Raw genomic sequence first — 20949 nt, 5'->3', positions numbered from 1 at the left:
GACTACATGTGAGTGTGTGTATATTAATGTACTGTATATAGACATGGTAAAGCCAAAAATGGATCCAGGAAAATGATACAACACCTGAGGACAGATACCACTTGTCTCCCACTTGTCAAGTCTAGATACGCAGCCACTAAATGTTTCCTGCCTTCACTTTTCTATTCTTGGCAATGCTTTTGTTCCTTTAGATGAGCTTCGGCATCATAATTTTTCAGTTTTACCGAAGAGTTATTATAGAGAACAGACATGGTTTCTGAACTATGGGAATCTCTACAGACAGTGGGGACACTACAGGGAACATTTGGGGTATCAAAAGAGCCCTTGGTGTTGCTCCTGAAGGAATAGGGGACACCTTTACGATCCGGTAGTAGGCCAGAGATGGGCAAGGACCAGTAGTTATTTTTATCTGAAACAACATCTCTCTTGTGTATTCTATTTCCTATGTCTCACTGTAAAATCACATTACTGATAATCATTTAGAAGCTTTTTTTTTCAAAGAAAATAGGTGGCAAACTATGTTATTTGCTGCTTCAGAATTATGTCTAATAAAATGACAAAGCACAAGGACATTGCTCAAGATATCACACAATAATCAAGAGCAGAGCAGGGGCTTGAAACAGAAACCTACAAATAACAACCCTTTTCCCTTTGCCACTGTGTATTGCCACTGGTTACATATTGATTGCATGCTTTCCATTTTTATTTGTAACGAAAAGGAGAACTAAACAGCCAGAACAAAAAAAAAAGAAAATGCTCCTCTGCACAAAAGTGTTGAAAGAGTGAGCCAGCAAGCCACAATTTCACAAGATGTAGTCATGCTGCCCCAGTTCCTCTTTCTCATTACATGTAGAGGAGCTTTTGACATAGAAACCACAACAGGGTAAGCATTGCAGGAATGAAAAGCACTTACACATTATCACTACCAATGCAGTAGTTTACCAATGCAGTAAAAACACACAAGCATATCCAAGACCCCAGGCACAAATAATCACATACAGCAACTCACTGCAGGAAACCATCCTGCATTGTTTCTAAACATAAAACACAATTAGACCCAATAACACAGATCATACTCACAGGAGAATGTGATAAGACACACACTGAAAAAGAGAATTGCAAATCAAATATTCAATGAACTACCAGGAACAAAGCAAACAGATATGCAGTAGCAGTTACAAGTACTGACACACTGTAACCCAAATTAAGATTATTCACCTATGTATTAAGGATAATACTCTGTGTTAAACTAGATTTGACATTGACACACCTTTTAAGTCTATTAAATACTAGTCATTCTAGCAGATAGTAATTTAGATTTCCAATTTATAGTTCTATGGAATTAGGTCTTGACAGTAAGAACTAATATCCTAAGCTGTATTCTTAGATAAGACAAAAACACACTAACACTTATATATACTCACCTACTTACAAACACCCGCAACACTGCCTGGATACTACAAGTGATCCACGTGCACAAACAATCAGAATAACAAATTTGCAGAAATGCAGGTCCAGGAACACATAAACTATATTAAAAACAGTTTGGGAAACAATACCAACAAGCCACAGTAGAAGTCACAGTTTAACTTGTTCACAGCAGAGCATAGCTAGAGGTGACTGTTTAACTAGTTAACAGCAGATCAGACAGTTTTCTAAAACAAGAAGTCTGGCTTTCATTCCAGGTCTCATAGAGGAACTGCTTTCAATGCAATTACCTTGAACATAACCTTAATAAAGCACAAAGATTCCCCTCAAGGTTGCAAATATAAAGACAGAAGAGAGAGACAGAGTAAGGAGGCTGGAATGGGGGTCTGGGGGAGAGAGGGGGTATCTCATTGCCTGAGAGCAGACAGCTGAAATCTGCACAATCAGACACACTGCCCCCTTTCCCTCCCCCACACTCAGTCTCTCCCACCTTTAAGCCTTGACAGAAGAGAGAAAAAGAGAGCAAAGAAAAAAAAGCAAAGGATCCCCATAGGTTTTACTTACGTTGCTCAAGTCGACTCAGAACAGCCAGAGGTGCGAGGACTTGGGGTGTGTGTGTGGGGGAGGGGGGTACATACACACACACTCATGCAGACACACACAGCCGGGGAGAGGTGAATGGGAGCGCAAGATTCTGAGCAGCAGTGACAGGTTTGTGCGGAGCAGGAAACTCGCCAGTAATCTGGTTTAGCTTTCAGTCAGCACGGCAGTCATAGACATACACACACGCGCTCTCTCTCACACACACACACGCTCAGCTCGCTGACTCCCTTCCCCCACTCTCTGTCTCTCGCTGTCGTTCTATTTCCCCCTCAGACTCTCTGTTATTTTTCTCTTCCTCTTCCTCTCTCATTCTTACTCTTATCCCTCCCTTCCCTCTCTCTCTTTTCACTCTCCCAGTCTCCCTGTCCCTTTAACCACCCTTTCTCTCTCTTCCTCTCTCTCCCTCGCTGTCTCCTCCTCTGTAGTGGTAGCTGCTGCTGCAGACAGAGAGAGGCCATTATCTAAGCTCCACGGTGCACGTACATTACTGTGCATGGCGGATTGCAGTGAGTTAAAGGGCTGAGGGCTGGGGGATGGAGGACAAGGGCAGCTGTACCAACACTGGTACCTGCAGCAAGAAAGGCAGTATCAAACCATGGTGGTATTTTTTTATTTAATGTGATTCCTTGATATACTTTATCATGGCAGTATAGCAGCAGCACCTGGGTAAATGTGCTCACACTGTTATTGCTACAGCTGCTAAAGGCTGAACAGACAACAATATTAATGGAAAAAAAAGCTTAGATGTGGTCGCTATGATTTTTTTCTCATTTCATTTTTGCATTCCTTTATCTCCACTTGCCTAAGTTGGTATGATTCTCTCTCCTTATTAATACCTATGACACCCCTCCTTTTTTTGTTTTGTGTAAATGTAAATTTAAATGTTTCCATGCTCAAGAAAGGAAAGGAGAATGTGAGGTTTGTGTGTGAGAGAGGAATAATGCAGAAGGTGCACCCGGCTTTTAGCTGAGTTTCACAATTTCAGAATTTACCGCAAGAAAAGAGAAAGAAAGACACAGACACACATGACTGTAGAGAAGTGGAGCCCCTGTGTACCGGAGAATGAGGCATACAAAGGGAAAAGTCAATGCACTGATCAGCCATCTGACTCAAATCTCTTACTCCTGCGCTAGAGACTGTGTCTGAGATTGAAAACACCAACATGGTGAAGGATAAAGGTCTTCACTTCCCAGGCTTCTGTTTTTACTCCACGAACCAAGCGCAAGAAAATACACCAAGAAAGAATGAACAAACGACACTTGAGGCTTCTGAGCAAACTGTGGAGGACAGAAAAGAGGCTTAGACCACGGAGATGAGAAATGACTGTTATGTGCTGACTGAAGACAAGAAAGCAGGGCCAAGGAAATAGTGAGAATGGATGAAAGCGAGGGATACGGAAAAGGGGGAAACACCACGGAGCTACAGGTTTTCAGAGGATGCCTGAGGTTTTGTTTGAACAGAAATTGTTCAGTTGTACAAGAACACTATAAACCCCTACAGCACGACCAAGATTTACAGGATGGTCTTGCTTCTGTGAAACGGCCCAGATGAAATAAACAAATCCTTTTTCCCTTATCATCTCTTACCCACCTCTCTTTTTCTCCCCTCCTTCGCTCACCGTATCCCCACATCTCTGAGAAAAATGCTCCCCTCATCGGTCTTCAACCTTATGGCTCTCATCTAATGTCCTTTCTCTTTCCAATTTTAACACCCCCTCTCATTCTGTTTCTCCCCGCCGGTCTCCTTCTTCCTTTCCCCGGTTCTTGTTCTCCATCCGCCGCTCGAGTCTCTCGATCTTGTTTTCATTTTTTAAGCATTATTAACATTGGTGAGGATTTTTTGCAAAAAAAATATGCTCAGCAAAGCTGGTCTTTATCGCCTTGTTCTTCAGATCATTATTGTTATATATAATTTTTTCTTTTACTCTGCCTTCAGTGGTTTTGTTGACTGGAGGAAGCGGATTTAAAAGTCTCTCTATTGCTTCCCCTCTCCCTCTCCCTCTTTGGTTGCAGTGATGTAATCTTGCACGCTGTCATAGTCACGGGCTTGCCAGGGAATCTACTCTGCATAGCTCCTCTGGGCCGAGCCCCCCCAGCCCTGCCAATGAGACAGCCAGGGCTCAGGGCTTAATCACAGACACAGTACCGTGCAGCCAAAACACAAACAGCGCCAACCAGGGAGGGAATGAGCACGAGCTGTTGCGTCACTCGGACGATGTAGCTCAAGCCGGGAGAAAGAGAGAGACGCAACACAGTTACCACACTACTCCATTCTACTTCATCACCCACCCATACACATACCTCTTTTTGTGGGCTGTATCACATGACACTGTGCGTAGGTGCCCACCTCCCCCCAACACACGCAAGGCCTTCTTTTCGTGACACAGCATTTCGGCTTGCATTTTAACTTAACCTCTTGTTCGCCGACAGAATCTACTGCTATACATCCGCTCACGGGAATGGGAGTCCATCAGAACATGTGGAAAACGAAATCCGTTTAAAAAAAATGAAAGATGGCAGAGCTGGTAGCTGGCGAATCCGTGTCACACTATGCCAGTTGTGTGTTGTGTAGTCACTCCTGGACAAGCAGTCTGTTTCTCTTTACAAACGGGGAGGCACGAGGCTTGCTGTACCGCAGATGTGCACACAGCACTGTAGCACTCATGGTTATAGTGTAGTGCGTCACACCCTTAAGGTCTTTAGCAACCAGACCACGATTCGGAGCTCTGTGAAGATGAGATGGGAGACCCTGGAGTTCCGGAAGCTTGTGTCTTTACACCCCCTGTCTGATGTGCTCTCCTGCCGAATACTGCACTTCCCACAGTAGACAGGCTGAGTAAGTAAGCTAACACAGCCAGCGCTCCACGCTACACAGGAAGAACAACTTCCCAGCTAGGGAACAGTAAATGGAAAAACAAAAGTTTACAAAGATGTCGTACCAGACACAGCCAGGCACAGTATGCCCCTGGTACAGACACAGGACACACAAACTACTTGGCAAAGCACAAAAAAGTGCTGTGTGAAGGACAAGTCAGCATGGTACAGGGAGGAATGGTGAAGAAGTATATGTTAAAACAAACACAGTTAGTGTATGGAAAAATTAAAGACAAAACACATGAGCCAAGGATAATTAATTCTATTATAATTATTCCTTCTTATACAGTAGACAGTAGCAAGGGATTGTCCTGGATTCCATACACATTTATAAGACAGTGTCCTTGTTTGGCTTTGTTCTCTTTACTTTTCTTTTATGCTTGTAAATGGACTCACATTAGAAGGAAATTAGAAGGAGCATTAGAAGGAAATGTTCATCCACTTCTATTTTTAATGGGCAATTTTATTCTATGTTTTTTTTCTCTGTTTTTTATTACTCAGTAATGGAAGGCAGCTAAGCCAAGGATCTACCTAAATTCAGAAACCAGTAAAAGCCTTTCAAACATACATGATGAAAACACGGCGAACTGTGGGAGTGGTGTTTGTATCATCATTAATCGGAATGTCACACAGTAGACACACACATACACATGTAAGCCCACAAACTGTTGGAGACTCACCTAGAAATGACAGTGCAGTCATAAACAGACTTACTTAACAGGTTTTTTTTATGGTGTAGGAGGTAGTGTCAACACCACACCTTTACCCTCATAGGCCGGCTCAATACCAGAAGGACTGGTTTTTAAAAGGCAGAGATGAGATAAAGCACTTAGACAGTAAACACTCCCACATGCCCAGACCTTTGAACATGCTGCTCTGCTTTATTAAACCACTCCAAGGACACATTTACCAACAACATCAATCACACAGTAATGATTTAATACTGAGATCCTCAAAACCCACACCCTCATCTGCAAAAACAAAAGAGTGCAGTAGGCAGAACAGTGACCAATCTGAATTTCCCTCTACTCAAACACTTAACCTAGCACTGTGAGTGGAATCATCTTAATTTCTGCATTCATTTATTGATTAAAGTGGAAAAACATCTTCGCAGGGAATAAATACCAGAAGGACATCTCTAAAGCAGTGAAAGATTCTGTAAAATCAGCTAACTGTTGTTATCAGTAGTTGCAAGAAATGTGCAATCAATTCTGCATTCCGCTAGGGGGTGTGCAAATGTTTGTCCACAGCTGCAAAACAGCTAGGTTCTTTTCATAAGATATACACAGGGGAAGACTTTGTCAGACTCAATGCACCAGCCACTCTATACTGCACTCCCGTTTACAGTACATCAAGTGTGAGACCACCCCACACTGCCCAGTAATGCAGAAGACATCAGGTGTCAATGTATCCACTTGCCAGGTGAAACTCTCACAACAGTATTGACACAGTGGCGAGATTAAGATTAGATCAGATTAAGGTCAACAAAAGAGATTGGGGTCCTATACACACCACAGTGCCCTGCCCCCTACTGAGGTCTGTTCTTCATACATTCACTCCATTTTCAAACGATTCAAGACCATCTTTAAACCCTCCTTTGGAGTAGCTGGTTATCCAGATCATCTCTTTAAGATGTTTTGTGAGATCACATCATCAAGCTTGATGATTTTCTATTTCAAAATGTAGTAAGGTACCTGACCTCATTGCTTTCAATGGCACACAAAAGATAGGTCATTGCTTACAGTGACATCACCAGATGTGTCAGATAGTCAACTCTTGACACAGAGACAGCTTTTTGTCCAGTCTGATTCATTATCCAATCTTACCTAATAATTAAGATAGAATTGGGGTGGACACATTACATGCCCATTCTTGTGGAAATTTAACCACAACATGGAATCACAGTGGTGTTGTGCAAAAGCCCTCCCGCCTGGCTGGCATAGTAAACTGTTGCTAGAAGCTCCATTCTTTCCAAACAATGAGAAACAAGAGGGCTGACACAACACAGGGAGACGTGATGGTGAAGTCCAGTATGAGAAAGGTGATACAGTATGTCAACCCATCACCCACAGTCCGCATCAGGTCAACTTTGCACCTCTGATGGTACCCAGTATTTTACTATTATAATGACCAGATAAACATCTCAATTTCTTAAATTGTGTATACCACCTTGCACCCCTTTCTTGCTGAGATAGGCTTCATCTCTTCTGTGACCCTGAATTGAATAAAGCGGACAGAAAATGGATGGATGGACGATAAATAATAATAAAATAGCATCATTTTAATAACCCTGACAATACTAACAGGAAGGAGGAGGAATGGAAAGCTCATGGCAGATGTGTGATATTTACAATCATGTAAATACAATATTTACATGATAGGATTATTCTACAGGCTGGCAATGAAATAGTGACCTAGTGCCTTCTTTTGAATCCATAACATTATTTTAAAACAAACTCATATTCTCACCCCACCAAAACCACTCTCAGTGGCCGAAAACACAAACACCAACAGACTGACACTCACACTTGCTCAGACCCACTCTCGCAAGCTCACTCTGAGTCAGAGGTACAGCGGCTGGATAGAGAGGTGGCTTATAGCTTGGCGTTCCAGTTCTGACTACATCTCCATCGCCTGGTCTCAGAGCCAGCTGGTGTTTTTTTTTCTCTGATGAAAAGCAGCCCGACGAGTGGTCTGTGACAGAATGCCTGGTGAACCCCTGGAGACACATGGTGTGAGAGTGAACACACCCACACCCTAAGTGAGCGAGAAATCCCACCATGAAAGGACAAGAAACACACAAACACAACCACTCACTTGGAAACACCATTGCAACTTAACCACTTCATTCCATCCGTGTTTGCTTAAATTTCCTTTCTGTCACAAGTCTCCCCAACCTTCAAGTCTGTGAAGACTATAAGGGAATTTCTGTGTGTGTCAGTGTTATTAAGATTGAAATAAACTAGTATTTTATTAATTTACAAGGCTTTTAAACAAGGACTCATTCCTTATTCAAGGCATATTGACAAGCTAATGTATTACAACATTTAACCCTGGCTGTAACTGTCATCAGCAACTGGAGATCATGGTGAACTAAACAACTTTACAGATAAGACACTACACTTTTCAGGCAGAGGGCTGAAACAGTGTGAGAAATTAAAAACCATACCAGAAGAACATAAATACTATTCAAATACTGATATGACAGTGTTTTCTTTCAAGTCTTGCTTCTATTGTATAATTTTACAACATTATCACAGCACTATTACTGAAAAACATACACGTTACTATACCTGATACTTCAACAATAGTAATGCAAGACACAATGGTCTTCTATGCAAACATTTAAATCACTGTTTTAAAACACATTTTAAATGTGATTAATTCACAATATTACAGTTTTGATTCTACCAAAACTCACAAAAATATTGCCTTTATAAATCCACATTTATGAAAATAAAGATATACAAATGAAACCCATGGCTCTTTTAAATTTGAGTTTTAAAATGAGTCAGAAGATAGAAAATTGCTGAACATTGACCTTAAAGAGCCCTGTCTTGGGAGGGCAGCACACATGCACATATACTGTACATATAAAATTAAATTGCCTTAAAAAAAAAGAATATGAATCTAACAGGAACACACACTAAAGGTACTGTATTTTCACTCTTTGAAAGCTTTACAGCTTTTTATGTATTTTCAAGCAACTTGTGATCTGTGTTGTTGTGAAAATGTAAGAGGATCTAAAAATAACTACTTTCATCAGAACCCAAACTAAATACAAATGCTGAACAGAAATCATTAAATATATTAAATAAGCAGATATATAAAAATATTAATCAATATACTGTAGGTATAAAAAGAACTGAAATTATTAGAAGGAAAAGTAAGTGAAAAGAATTAAAGGGAACAAATCCTAACAGCTTACCCAAAGAAAAGATAGCATCCTCAAATCACTCCGAATCACTCTGAGTCCTGTCATTAAATGCTTGTATTGATAACTTCAAAAGATCAGCGCGTTTTTGGCACAGAAAACTCATAAAACAAACTCTTCACAGTCTGCATAAATGATGAGATCACTCAATTCCAGGAACAACTACAATCCCTCTTCCTTGACACTCCACATGTGAAACAAGGCACCATGAGTCCAGAATCTCACAGTAATACTGTCCATTCCATAACATGAGCCCAGGGGCAGAAAGCGACTGGATAAAAGTGAGTACAATTGAACAGCTCTCTTGTCCTCTGTTCCCTGGTCCTTTACTTCATCATTAACTGAGACAGCGTGCTCTCATCGCCGACAGAGAAACAGAGATTGAAAAAACGCAACCGTATACTCATTACAGTAAAAAAAAACTCACACACATCTTACAGACACACACACACTTGCTCATAAGTTGGGGGGTGGCAACAAGGGGCTCCACCAGAGAAGTGATGACCGATACTAACACAGTCCCAACCATGTGCTCAGCTCTTGATATCGGTGACTCATCACACCCACAAAGCAGAGTGAACAAAGCATGCAAAGTAAGTGTGCGCATATTATTATTAACACACATTATAATATGTGTACTGTCTAAAAAATCTCCTATCAATTACAGGACCTTCTAGATTTTGAAAAAGAAGGACCTATACACTTAAGAGCAGGACAGAACATGCTTCTGAAAGGAAGTATTTTGTTAAAGTACTTGTTAATCAAGGAGTGTGTAACATACCATCACCTGACCTGCAAAGACCTTACTTGTCAAACTGAGAGTCTCCTACTCGCATGCCAGCCTAACTATCAGATAGCAAGGTGAGGCCACAGCCCCAGGATTTTGTGAAGCTCAAAACATATGATGAAACCTTCTTGTATTCACTTACCCTTTACCCTTTAACTTAATGTTAACCTGCAGGCTTTTTCACACTGATTTTACTGCCCAATTGTCATGCCTCTTAACACAACAAAGATATTAGACATAAAAAATCCAGTTTAGTATTCCAATATGATATTTAATGACAAAACTTACACAAAGAGAATTCAGTTCCGCCCTTTTGGGTCAATTAAACAAACTGATAGTGTTGAAGCTCCGCATTTTGAAGGAAGAAAAGTATAGGGTCAATTGGCTGTCAGATCTTTCTTGCTGGCCATGTGTTTGTTGTTGGGTAATTAGATTCATTAAAAGACTCATTGCAGCAAAATTCCTATCAATCTGTCTCACTTTGATTTCAGTGTTTGGTGTCTGTAGTAGAATGTCAAAATGAAAATTAAGTAACATTTTATTAAGGAAAAGCAGGCAGTTTTAAAGCTGAAAGAAAAAATCAAATCAGAATCAAAGCACAAAAATTGGGCATACCAAAATCAGCAATTTGCATAAATAAAGAGAAGAATGAAGATTGGTATAATCTACCAATCAGCCAAAACATGTTTGAACAAGAAAAACATCTATAGTTGAAGACAAAAACAAATGTCAGAGCTGGCCAGGAAAATAATTTTCGATAAAGTTGCCAACTACCTCCAGACTAAGAGGTGAGAGTATCAAAATCCTCAGTTCACAGAAGACTGAGAAAACAGAACTACAAGGGCTACACTGCAAGATGTTCAACTCTCTTTAGACAGGGAGAAAAAATATATTTTGCTCACAAGTACAATGATGTGGAGAGATGTAGAATAAAGTTTTATGGACAGTTTTATGAGCTCAAGATAAAGCTTTACTGAAAAGCCAGAAATGTTAAAATGTTGAGAAAAAAATATATGCAAAGGTTGTGCTCAAAAGGTCACAACCTCATCTGTGAAGCATGGTGGAGGTAATGTCATGACTTGGTCCACCTGTGAACCCGACTCACTTATGTTTAAGTCACTTATGGAGTGACTTCAGATGACAGCATGAAAAAAGATGACAGAATGATTTCTGAGGTTTACAGAAATGTTTTACCTCCTCACTTATGCTTGAATATGCTTCAATACTTTTTGTTAGTGTTTCACCACATAAAATGTGGCACATAAATGACCAAAAACATACAGCCAATGCAAACAAGGAGTTCATCGGGAGAAAAAAATGGAAAATCTTAGACTGCCCAAGTTGATCTCCAGATTTAAATTCAAGAGAGATTGCCTTTTACAAGCTGGAGGAAAACTGAAGTCAGAACACCCAAAGAACAGGCCAGAACTGTGACTGCTGCAAAGACTTGTCATGTCAATTGATTACATTTTGACACTGTTTGGTGAACTCAATGGGTTGTATCCTTCTCGCATTTATTTTCTCAATACAACAAAGAATTTACCTTTAGTTAATGGGAATATCTCTCAGTACATCTAGCCCTTTGAAATCACAATACAATGTTGTTATTATATGTCTCTTGTTAACCCTTGCATTTGCTTTGGAAACAACTCTGTTTTCACACATACTACTACAGTACCACTAAACTGAAGAGAAGGAGACAGAAAAGGAGAGAGAGTGAGAGGAAGGAGGAGAGTTGTAGAAATGAAGAGAGAGGGGGGACTTCCCTAGTGCTGTTTACAGGAAAACGATAAGTGGTTCTTAGTGGTGAGGCATGACTATCTTTTGGAAAATGTTGCAGTTTAAAACAACGATTACTCACACCCTAAATCTGCTGTGCACTTGGTCCTGTGAGCTTGTTCTAAATGCTCTGGTCACTGTTTCTTGAAACAACTCTATATGGACTGTCACAATTACCAGTTCTTCACCTTCCATTTACTGTCCTCATATACAGTTTGGAGGACCTGTTTAATATCAGGTTATTGAACTCATGTCACCTCATGTCATTGTGCTGGGCGACTCCTACTGGTCAGTTGTGGTGTGTCTAAAATAAACAACTTGGTGAATTTCATCCTTAGCCAAAGCATAGAAAAAGGGGAGGTCAGTCTTGGTCTTGAAGAAGATTATATAGCTTAGCTTAAAACCTCATGTGATCTACTCCCATTCAATTGAACAAGATTCCTTTCTAAATTGATCCAAAACCTGCACTAAAAACTGATGGTTAAGAATGACCTAAAAAATGATAAAAAATATAAAAACTGCTTGACTGCAAGGCACAAATATTATGGCTTTGCTGTACCAATACTTTTGGAGGGCACTATTCACTAATGTGAAAAATAGCTCAGAACCACTCTCTTCATGCAGTCTCTCACTAAAAAAAAACACATTTCCATTAATGTGCCATTAGATCTTTGTAATCCTTGATGTGTCCACTTTATGTAGATTATCATTTCTCTGTAGCTTTGTTCAACCTTGGTTTTCAAAAGAAGAATGCTTGAAAAACAGACAATTATATATTTTTTTCTTATAATGTCCACCTACTCTTGTTATCATTCCAGTTGAGTTCTCACAAATTTTAATTAACCCTTAATTTTAAGATGTTCATTTAAGCAATCAGAACTGTTTAACACATTTCATCTCTTTATTTTCTAACCCCTTTATCCAATTATTTGGCATGGAGGAGCCAAAGCCTATCCCAGCAAGCAACTGGCACAAGGCAGGATACACCCTGGATAGGATGCCAGAATATCTGAAGGCACACACAGTAATAAACACACACATACTCATATCAGGACCAATTTTACCCAAAGGGAATAAACCTACCAGTATATCTGTGGGCTGTGGGAGGAAACTGGAATACCTGGAGGAAACCCACGTCAACACAGGGAGAACATACAGAAAACACCCCAGGAATTGAACGTACAGCCTCAGCGCTGTGAGGCAGCAATACTAAACACTCTACCACCATGCCTCCCTTCAGCTCAGCTCTACAGTACTATTAAAATGCTGTGATCAAATATATAAAATATAAATGAATGAATATAAAATATTCATTAAGGTCACTGTGACCTACTATGAAAACTAGAGGTCACTAGGGTCCAAGCATCAATACTAGAGAGACTTGAATTAAACTGTCATTTTGGCTGAACAAGCAGTCAGGTTCGTTCACACGTACTGGATTTGATCTATGCTTGTATATCAGCCTCTTTTGTTTGGGTAGTGATCTTAGTCATGATTCGGTTTCTTGTAAGTGCCACAAAAGCCGTTGTTAGTGACAGAAGTGTCAGGTATAGTACTCCGAACCGATTCCTGTATCTGGAGTTTGCTTCATGCAAATTGCTTTTGTGAAACACTACCGACACCCACCGCTTCAAAAGACACCATGTTACTGTCTCCACCCAAAGCCTAATCTTTTGTTGCATTGATTTTGACAGTGCTTTCTGTATTACTGTACTATGATCCCATACCTATTATTGTATTGGTAAAAGTCTCCTTGAACACCTGGCATCTTCGTGAAGTACACATTAATTTAACTTATTGAACTCTGTAAAACATAACTACCAACACTGTGTATCATAAACCAACACTTAAAAACAGAAGCTAAAAAAACCCAACAAACATCAGGAAACTGCAAATTGAGAACAGTTTGCTAAATTTGCCATTACAGCTTCCTGCCACATGTAAAGATCTTTTTTTTTGAGACACCTTGGTTACCCTGCAGACCCCTTCAATCAGATCATCGCTTTCCTCTTCTGTGTTTCTAGTCACACACTCACCCACCTCCCTGTTCTCCGTGTCTGGGTTGATGTGATCAAAGAGTTGCCCTCCTGTTATCTGTCATATGTGCGTTTTGTCACATACACACAATCACAAAATCTGATGCCTTTCTCAAAACCTCAGTTCTGTTGCCTTCTTTATTACTAGTTTTACAACAGTTATTTTAATTGATCTCTTTTTAGTCATACTCCCATTTTACCTCACTTCTTTTGTATTTTGCTTTTATTGCTTTACTTTGATGTGCAGAATCACTGGGGGTGTGTTACAATAGTGTTTTATATTTTAAAATACTGTTTTCTATGTCCCTGTACATTGGTCTATTGAAGTTTGATAGTACGTGTGTTGACAGCATTGTTACCACCTTGCTACCTGATTTCATCAGATCAGAAGCTAAGCAAAGCTGGGACTGGCCAGTACTGGGATGGAAGATGTCCAAGGAAAACCTCTAAGGAAGCTGATTTTGTAAATTACATTGTTAGATCTGTAGGTAGTGCTCTTCCCATATGGACTGAATTCTGGATTATCTAAAGTTCCCCTTAGTTCAATTAGGGAAGCAATTTCTCACTTCTGTACCTGATCTTGGTAGTGGGGCTGCTGGTACAGAATGGCTGCTATGTGTCACCCATGTAGGCGCTGCCATTCAGTGATGAACAAAGTGGGTCACCTCCTATGTGTAAAGCACTTCTACCATTCACGTTGAGTGCTTTTTTCTACTTTACTCTCATCTAACCAGTGCTGTTGTAGCTAAGTGAATTAAATATTGTAAAAGCGAAGTATAAACATAGGAATAACATAACAACATGGACTAAGTTAAACCAGATACTCATTTATACTATATGTGAAATTACAACAAGTTTTTAAAAGACAACAGTTAATTATTAATATTTTCTTTTAACAGTGAAGTTAGAGTAGGGATACACACGGTGATGCCTCCAAACTCCATTTACACTGGAAGACCAAAGTCCTTAAACTTCAGCTTTGAGAAAACAACATTAACCCATGGGGGAGGGGATTATAAAAAAGTTGTAGAAAAGCAAATCCTTCAGGGGACAGTCATAACAATACTTAAATGATAATGGTTTCAGCCCTAACAATTAAAATGTTGCACAATCCCACAGCATTGAATTTCTTTGTCCTCCCTCAGACTTCATTTTGAATACTTTGCCTCCTGTGCTCCCTCCCTCTCTTTCTTACTCGGTGCAGACTAGGTGCACTGTGGTGTAGGGTATCCAGTGTCTAATAACTCCTGGCTCTGCCCTCCTTGACACAGGACACGTGCAAGACAGCACGCAGCACACAGCTGAGGAGAGAGAGAGGGAGAGGGAGGCCCCCTCAACACAAAGAAGAGAAAGAAAAGGGGGTTGGGAGGGGGGCGACTGGGCCGAGCTGCCGGGAGTGGAAGGTATTTGAGGAAAAAGAAAAAAAAAAGAAAAGACTACTAAAACGTCTGCTGGAAACTTGGAAAACAGAAAAAAATACAACGTTAGGAAGGTGAAATGAGAAAAGCGTGTAAGAAAAAGTGAAGAGGGAAATGGGAGCAGTGTGAAGGAGTAGGAGCGACAGCTGTAGTGTGGTGGAAAAGAGGGAAAACGGAAGGGGGAGGGCGAGAGAGGGAAATAATACAATGAGCAGACATGGTCAGATGAAAGAGGAGAGAGTTACAGCACAAGGCTAGGGGTAGTAGAAGCTGGGGGTCTCAGTCAAAGCAGGTTATAATAGTGAAAATAAGGTCAGGGTAGAGACCAGTAAATGTGTTAAAGTGCAGTCACCATGTAGTATAATTCAGTGACAAGACACAACACACTGACAATTAAATTCAACTACATGCAGCGAATATTATTGAAAATTTGATACACCACAATAATACGAGTAAAGTGAATTCTGGATACAGCACAAGGACTGTGGTATGGCACATTAACTGGATGGTACAGTAACATCAGAGTACAGTACAGTGACTGTGTGATACAACACAGTATAATAAAGCACAATCACAAAACAGTACAACAGTACAATACAGCACAAAGCACAATGATTAAAGTGTACTTATACACAGTCATATTGTATTCAATTTGTCACACTAAACCCCATGTCATGTAAGTGAAAACAAGATCAGACCAAACAAATGTAGCTTATGATTGATCTGAAGGGTGATTTTGTATTTTGCCTTTGGCTTTCCTACACAAGGAGCACTTATTTACCATGCATATACCATGTTCTACGCCTTATTTACCCCATCTTTTAATCCCAAATTCAATTCCTTTTACAACACAGGATTTATTAAGAGAGCATGACATTTTTCAAACATATGTACAACTTGTCAACAGCACATTTACCACTTGTTATACAAATTTACAACTTGTCAAGGGCACACGCTGGAAGAGAATTGGAATTAATGCTTGGGTTGTTTGAACTGGTTTTAGGAAGTGGCAATTGTTTTAAAAATGGAACTTAAGAGACTACATTGGAATAGAAAACAGGAACTGACCCACCCCTGGGCTCTACGGTGTATTTTTTTGTGATCATTGCAGGCGATGTGCAGTGAATTGCAGGGGAGAGAATAGTGCGGCTCTCCATCTCCCCGCCCCTGCCGGCTGGCTGCGTGCCAGTCTCCTCTCTCCCTGACACACTAGGCTCTCCCGGGAGCTGGGCTAAGATTAGCTCCCCATATGTTACAGAAAGGAAGGGCCAGCCTTAAAGGGCCAGCACACTTCATTACAGCTACATGGTGCAGCCTAGCTCACAGCACTAATCTCTACCACACTCTTCCTCCAACAGTTGCTGCCTAGATGCAATTCTGCCCAAACTGCAACAAGGTCTGGAAATGAAGAAATATAATTTTCTTCTCCTTTTTATATTGTAACATTCATGAAAGCGGTATTAAACTGTAGCACTGTAATGTATATCATAGTGAATCCAAGGTAATGGAAGCAGATATCAAACAACATTTAATTCATCACTCTGAATGAATCATGAAATCATGATAAAGCAAAGGATGGGAATATTGAAACTTGATACTAACCATTAGAGACCATGAGAAATATTCTTATTCTAGTCATAATTTAAGGCATGTTGTCCAAGGTAAGGGGAAAATTCTATGATTGCTTCTACAGATGTGTTCATTCTTTTTCATACTATGCAAAACATGGTGGTATCAGAGCCTTATCTTACAAACTCAAACTTGATCAGGCCTATGAGGTAAAGCATCGACAGAGTAATCAAACCAGATTCCGGTCCCTTAAGATGTTAAGTATTAGTAATCATGTGATACCAATAACTTAAGAGGAAGGACCTAGGACAGTACTATTTCATTACAAAATAGGGGGTTTGGTTCTGTGCTCTACTCCATAATTAACAGCCCTCTGAATCGCAGCCTGTATTTCCCTACTCTAAACTTTCCATTCTAAGAACAGCTCTTGTTTTATTTAAAGGCAAAGCCATTAATTTTTAATCAGAACTGCTGCTTCTTTTGTTTTATTTTTTCATCTCCACTACCTTCTTTAAAGGAACCCCAGACAGGTGGGTGTTACACTTCATTGATAGGTGAAGTGTGTTCCCTCCTGTATAAAAAGAATGTCGGGATCCTTAGGTCTGAAAAGTACTATATAACTTATTAATTGGTAACAGTCATCCCTACTTGTGCTCTGTGCCTTTCATCTTCCACATACAACTCCGATTTTACCAAAGCGAAGTATATACATGGTGATTTTCACCAAAGTGCATACACTAGTTTCATAGCTATCTTAACCACTATCAATAATTCATTAGCAGACACCTTTGAAACATTCTAGTAAACGCTACAAATTTCAGTGATATCCATCACTTATTTCACAATGTTATTTGTCTTTAGGCCCTACAATTACTTTTGTTGTTCTTTGCAATTAACCTTCTCAGAAAAAATGGTGCTTTAAAATGGTTGGGTTCTAATTGACCGCACCTCAATTAGCAGACTAATCTAGGTGGGGCTTCATCTTCTCAGCTTGGTCACAATGCACTACACCGGGGTTCTTTGTACTGACAGCTGGATGTGCTTAATGGAGTAACACTGACCTGTTTTTTACATGACCAAGTCCAGATGGTGGAAACTGTCACCTGCTTCATCCAAAGTCAAATTTTGCTAAAAAGGTGGCAGTTTGTCTTTGATAACACTCCTCTGTTCACTTCTTTGAAACAGGTATATCCGCTCTTTTGTATCTGTATTTTGTCAGAGTGAGAAAGATGATCTGGTCAAGTCAAAAGACCAGCAAGGGATCTGTTGTCATGTTACTTTTTCATTCATGTCCAGTGTAAATTCGGGTGAAATTAGTTACCAATGATCTCAAATTTGTAATGGTAAAATTAACAAAAAACACTGAAGAAGCTAAACTAAAAGAAACTGTAAAATGGAAGAATGTATTAAGAATTTGGGAAAATGAAAAGTTCTGAACTGTCTTAGCATTCCTGAATAGGTTTAAATTAAGGCTCAATACAGGAGATGAGTCAGACACTGTTGGACAAGTGCCTATGTAATTCATGAGTCAATTGCTGCGTCATTCCTCTGTGGTCATCACTGTTGTTGTACTGTAGAGTGCTAAACTGTTTATGCTCGTGGGCACCTGAAATAGGCTTTCTCCCTGTCTACCTCTTAGTAACAGTGTCATACAGCCCAATTACAACAAGCTACTGCTTCTGTATTGATTTCTTTTTCTCTCTTTTACTCTTTCTTTTTCTCTGAAGGTGGCCCATAATTTCAGGCTGTTCCTGAGCAGCTACCTGACACACATACTGATGTCCTAGACTGCTTAGTAACAAAAGATGATGGACAATATGTAAAATATTATATTGTTATTGTAAATTAATTTTTAAATAATCAAGTTGTAGGAAATCTCTTAGGAATTTTACATTTGCACCGTAGTTTTTGTTTACATAAAAACTTTAAGTAGCAATGCAAAAGATGTCTGGTTTTTTCTTCTACTTTACATTTTTCAAAGTTCGTTTGTGAATCCTGTGGCTCTCTTTCACGGGGCACGTGTTGAGGAGTCCCAATACTTGTTGGGGCGCATGGTGTGAAATTGTGTTTACCCACCCCCATTCTGGGCTTCCGCACATGCATGCCCTGACCTCTGACCCCTCTCTCCTCACTCTTTCAGTGAGTCACAGGGGTACACTGCTCAGTTGTTGTAGGAGTGTGACTGAGCCATGATTACAACAATGATGTCATCTGTCACTCACTGTTCCCATGGAAAGTAGGTCATATTTAATCCATTCTTCTCTGTACGGTTGACACAGTGAATGACCAGGTTGTGTAATCAAAATGATTAGAAAATTGAACACATCCATCTATTTTTCTCACTGTATATTCTTGTAAAGGTTTATAGTTAAATTACAGTATTATATATAGTGCATTATATTAGGAACACTGTGAAATCTTAATGGAACCATTACAAAAGTCCAAAGTAACTATGCAACTCTACCATGGAAAGCAGATATCAAAGGTAGTCATAACATTATCTAACTTCTCTATTTTTAGGGTTAGAATATCATCTTACCAGCCAGAAACTCCCTAAAAGCTCAGAAGCTATGGAAGTTTGAGCCTGGTCAGGCCTTACTGAGATGGGTAACCTCCAAAGAAATCCAGGATCCAGCATGGTGACAGGAGATACTATTCTGTAGTATGTGGTATCCTTTGGATGAGAATCCATAGTACTTTTTCAAAAACATATTAACTCTAGTATTCGGTCTAAAGTCCACTCTGCATTTGTGCAATCTAGCTTTCCTAACATTTTCCTTTATTTTAACTGATGAAGCAATTACAATTTCTCTGTCTAAACTGCTGTGAGCTGGGACTGCTGGTGCATAATAGCCATTGTGTGTCACCAAGGTGGGTACTGCATTCCAGAGGTGGATGAAGTGGGTCGTCATCTATGTTTAAAGAGCTTTGAAATCCTTTGTGATTTCAACTCATATAGTGCAACAAGAGCAATGTACTTTTTCTGTACACATTGTGTTCTCTGCTTCTCTCTTCTATGTCTTGATCTTTCTCTTTGAAGAAGGCTAACAATCTCAGTATCTCAGTAAGCTATTTTTCTTGCAATTAGGCAAGATAAAAGAAAAATCTGTGGAGCGAAATTAAATGTATGATTTCTCTTTATCTTTGTTGATTGATAAAATTGAATAATTTATTGTAAAAATTAATAAGACCTGCCAACGAATTGTACAGTCATTACTTCCATGTCTAGCATTCTTTAGATGAAATTAAACTGTTCTCGCACCTTGTTTAAGTTTTTTTTTCTGGAGGCCAAATTGTATATCAGCTCTGATATGGAATGCTAGTCTATTTAGGATAGAAAATACTGCATAAGCAAATAATACCACTGGATGCAGAGTACAAGCAGATTAAACTTTGAGCACCTTTAAGGGATAGAAATCACACTCTCTTTGCACAGAGGTAGTTAGTTCCATTACATGATTTTCAAGCTTCTTGATAATACAGTGGTCTTACAAATTGCTAATTATCTTTCATGTTATTTTAACTCCATCTCTGAAATATTTATCCTATCGCTGGGTTCTACACACTACGTGACACTAATAAATCACAGAATGGCTCAAACAGATGTACAAAGGAAGTAGTAGCTCCATTATACAAGTGTTAACCAAGAGTTCAAATTAAAATGCACACAGATCTCATAGTGTCACTAACAGAATCTTCCAAGTCATTTAGACAGCTCTTTATAATCTCTGACAATGGTGTTGTCTTATCACCTTTTAGAAGAGTCTACAATGACAAATAACTAAAAAATAAAATACATTAAAGAAGTAACCTGTAAAATAACAAAACAGAATAATGAACACAATAATAAACGGGTACTCGGATGTACTGTGACTGCACCCATTGTACTAACCATTTGATAAAAACCTTCATTATGATCTTACACAAAGGACTCTCCTTGGGTTCACCTCGGGATCTCACAAAAATAGAAAAATACATAAGATTATAATACCGTTGCTTGTTAAAACAAAATATCTGAGCCAAACAAGTCCTCCTTGAATGAAGAAATTATTTTTTCAAATTCTGGTCTTCACAATGGGCCCAAATCCAACGAGCTATCTGCCCTGCACTGCATAGCACAGTAATCCACAGCTACATCTCCCTGACCTTCACCATTTCAGTACCAGAGATATCAGTAATGAAAAAATAAATGCTAAATTTTGTGTTACATAATCCAATGGGTGAAGCTGCTGTGTCACCATAACACCAGCAAAACAGCTGTATAAGTAAAGGCTTGATGCCCACTCCTCAACTCTTGAAAAGCGCGCGCACATACACACGTGTCAACAAACGCATGCGCGTGTGGCCGACTAACTTTGTCCTCTTTACCTCAAGTGACATCAAAACTTCATCAAACCTCCTCAACCAAAAGCACGTGCCAGGCAGCTCCACCCGCTAGTGCGACAGCGGACCCGGCAAGTTTAAAAATGCCGACAGTAAAAGTACACCCAAAAATCATGAAAAGAAAGCAGATAGACTGGGA

The 20949-nt window shown here is 39.6% G+C and overlaps 1 protein-coding gene and 1 long non-coding RNA gene across 7 annotated transcripts in view; one reads left to right on the top strand and one right to left on the bottom strand.

Annotated features, from left to right (window-relative positions):
- tet3 (tet methylcytosine dioxygenase 3) overlaps window positions 1-20949 on the bottom strand; it is a 76584-nt gene that overhangs the window by 38042 nt on the left and 17593 nt on the right. Inside the window, exon 1 of one of the 6 annotated variants that reach the window (XM_015345160.2) lies at window positions 3622-4031. The exons of 4 other annotated variants lie outside the window; for them this stretch is intronic. The gene's annotated coding sequence lies outside the window, so the exon portion shown is untranslated. Of the gene's footprint in view, window positions 1-1992; window positions 2547-3621; window positions 4032-20949 lie in introns of those variants that run through there. One more of the 6 variants, XM_006625796.3, reaches the window with a different exon arrangement.
- The window catches only part of LOC107077123 (uncharacterized), a 38598-nt gene that overhangs the window by 351 nt on the left and 17298 nt on the right, over window positions 1-20949 (top strand). The gene's annotated exons all lie outside the window — the stretch shown is intronic.

The sequence above is a fragment of the Lepisosteus oculatus genome, chromosome 2 (assembly GCF_040954835.1).
Source record: "Lepisosteus oculatus isolate fLepOcu1 chromosome 2, fLepOcu1.hap2, whole genome shotgun sequence".
NCBI classification, from domain to species: Eukaryota; Metazoa; Chordata; class Actinopteri; order Semionotiformes; family Lepisosteidae; genus Lepisosteus; species Lepisosteus oculatus.
Note: the sequence above shows the minus strand (reverse complement) of the source record. Positions and strands in the feature narration are given on the sequence as shown.